We start from the raw sequence: 2,701 nt of genomic DNA on the forward strand, positions 1-2,701 counted from the left end.
TCTCACATACACTTTTCAAACTACTTTCCAGTCATTTCAAAAAGTTTCTTTACTACCAAGTACATCATCTATATTACCAGCATTTATCTATTTCAATTTGACTTGAATTTTTAATTTGTGTGTTTCTCTCACCACTATTTACATATTCACACACACATAATTATAAAAAAATTTCATACGTACATACTTATGTACGTATGGATGTATAATCATCATTTAACATTCAATTTTCCATCCTTGTATATAGAATTTTTTGCAGTCGATTTTCTACAGCCAGATGCCTTTCCTGTTACCAAACCCCAACTGTTTCCAAGCAAAGTAATATTTTCCCATGGCCAAATGTTTTCCACTGAAGATTAGAAACAAACAACACCTTTATGATGTTGATGCTCATTTACAACCACAACATGATGTCAAGACAAGCATGTACACACACACACACACACACACAGATACAGGGTGTCCAGAAAGTTTCACCTGATTTTTATTTTATTGTAAACTGTATTGTATTATAGTTTTCAAAATAAGAATCAGGCAAAACTTTCTGGACACCCTGTATATAGATAGATACACACACACACACACAGAGGGTGGTACATAAGTGCAAAACAAGGTGAAGAAAATAGTACTCGAATGTGCTTTTATCGAAGCTGCAAAATTATCACAAAAATTGTTACTCAGAGTATCACATTCCCATTAGTTGGACAGTTGTGATGAAAATTGAATTAAAATTCAATACTTTTAATTCAGTTTTCATGACAACTGTCCGACAAATGGAAACGTGAAACTCTGACTAACAGTTTTTGTGATAATTTTGCAACTTTAAGTATATATATATATATATATACATATACATACATACATACATACATACATACATACATGCATACCTCGGCTTAAGTCATTTTGATTTAAGCTGTTCTCAATTATACGGTTTTCAAAAATAATACATGGAAAAATAAAAATCAAGTCAAGTCATTTTACTTGACTTTACATCTCTCTGCCACAAATATTGGAATCGTAGAATCCCTAGAAAACCGATAAAAGCACATAAAATCATGTTACTGTACAATAAATAAGAATAAAACCATATAAAACCATATTAAAATACATACAGTAGATGTTAACATACACACCATAAAGTAGTGTAGGTTAGTGAACGAAATCATGAAATCAACTGTGTTGTCTTATTTATCGGTCTTTTGGAGCTCATATTGCACTGTAGTTCCATATTTACCATTAGGGGTCATTGTCACTCATGATTCCTGCATTTGTTTTGAAATCAGATTTGTTTATGTCTGTTCATTGGCTACTTTCTCATTCGCATTCATTTGTGACTTTGTTTTTTAACCCCATGGCTCCTAAGGAAATTCATAGTGAAAGTGCTAAGTGTTATGCTATAATGCTGGAAGATAAACTGGCTATGATAAAACGCTATGATGTAATTGCACAATCTTTTGGGATGAGTCGGACAACTGTATCGACGATTGTACATATAAGGACAAGATTTTAGCACATATCAAACCTGAAGCCCCAGGGATGAAGAACACTGCCATCAATAAGAAAAGAGGCAAAATCTTTGAAGAAATGGAAAGTCTTCTTTCTCTTTGGATTGTTAGGTTGAATCGTCAGCGTGCTACTATTAGTCAAAAAATCATTCAAGAGAAAGTGTTGTCTTTGTTTGAGGACCTGAAGAAAAATTTTTTATCACTGGCTTCAGCTATACATATACTAAAATGGAATAAGACAGAAAAGATTTGGGTGACCACTGCACAAGGATGCCACACAAATATCTGAAGTGTTCCATATTTTTTAATAGGCACTGACATGGCTGTGTGATAAGAAGTTTGCTTTCCAACCACATGGTTCCACATCCAGTCCTACAGTATAGTACCTTGGGCAAGTGTCTTCTACAATAGCCCCAGGACAACCAAAGCCTTGTAAATGAATTTGGTAGAAGGGAACTAAAAGAAGCCCATCATGTAGTTAGTGATAATAAAATAAAATAGAAACAAGAACCTATATATCATCATCATCATCATCATCATTGTCATTGTTTAACATCCATTTTCTATACTTGCATGGGCTGGATGGAGCTTTTTAGGCAAATTTTCTACGGCCAGCTGTCCTTCCTGTCACCAACCATTAACTGTTTTCAAATAAAGTAATATTTCCCTACAACCAGACATGTTTTCTCAGAAGATTGAAAAGGAAGGACACTATATGCATGGTGGTGACATTCATATGACTATCACTTGAAGTCAAGTGAGTGGCTGCAGCTTTTGTTGCTTCTTTAGTTTCTTTCCGTCTTCTTACTTAAAGATGGCGGATATCAATGAATGGAACAACAGTAGATCACATGTGACATGTGACAACATTTAATTTTTTTTATTTTTTTCAATGCTGGTTGATGCTTTTCATTTTAATTTCTAAACCAAACGACTTCTACTACCTGTTATATTGCTTCAAGTGAGAAATTTTACAGAAACTTAACCAGATACATGTGATACAACTGCTGAAAATATAACTGACAAAGAGAGAAAAATCTGATGCTGCTGCAAGGATTATATTGATGTTCACACAACAAGAAGAAAACTCCCAAATTTTCATACAAATGTGAATTTATTTTGGATGTGGTTGTATGTGACTAGTCATGTATGCTAATGATCATATGTATGCATGTGTGTTTGTGAAAAAAAAA

At 33.6% G+C, this 2,701-nt stretch overlaps 1 protein-coding gene and 1 non-coding gene across 3 annotated transcripts in view; one reads left to right on the forward strand and one right to left on the reverse strand.

Annotated features, from left to right (window-relative positions):
* The window catches only part of LOC106870831 (N-terminal EF-hand calcium-binding protein 1), a 116,602-nt gene that overhangs the window by 51,826 nt on the left and 62,075 nt on the right, over window positions 1-2,701 (reverse strand). The window lies entirely within an intron of this gene.
* On the forward strand, window positions 1,710-1,813 carry LOC128250140 (U6 spliceosomal RNA). The gene has a single exon (XR_008266264.1). It is a non-coding gene; the product is annotated as a U6 spliceosomal RNA (small nuclear RNA).

Source organism: Octopus bimaculoides, chromosome 1, assembly GCF_001194135.2.
Source record: "Octopus bimaculoides isolate UCB-OBI-ISO-001 chromosome 1, ASM119413v2, whole genome shotgun sequence".
Lineage (NCBI taxonomy): Eukaryota > Metazoa > Mollusca > Cephalopoda > Octopoda > Octopodidae > Octopus > Octopus bimaculoides.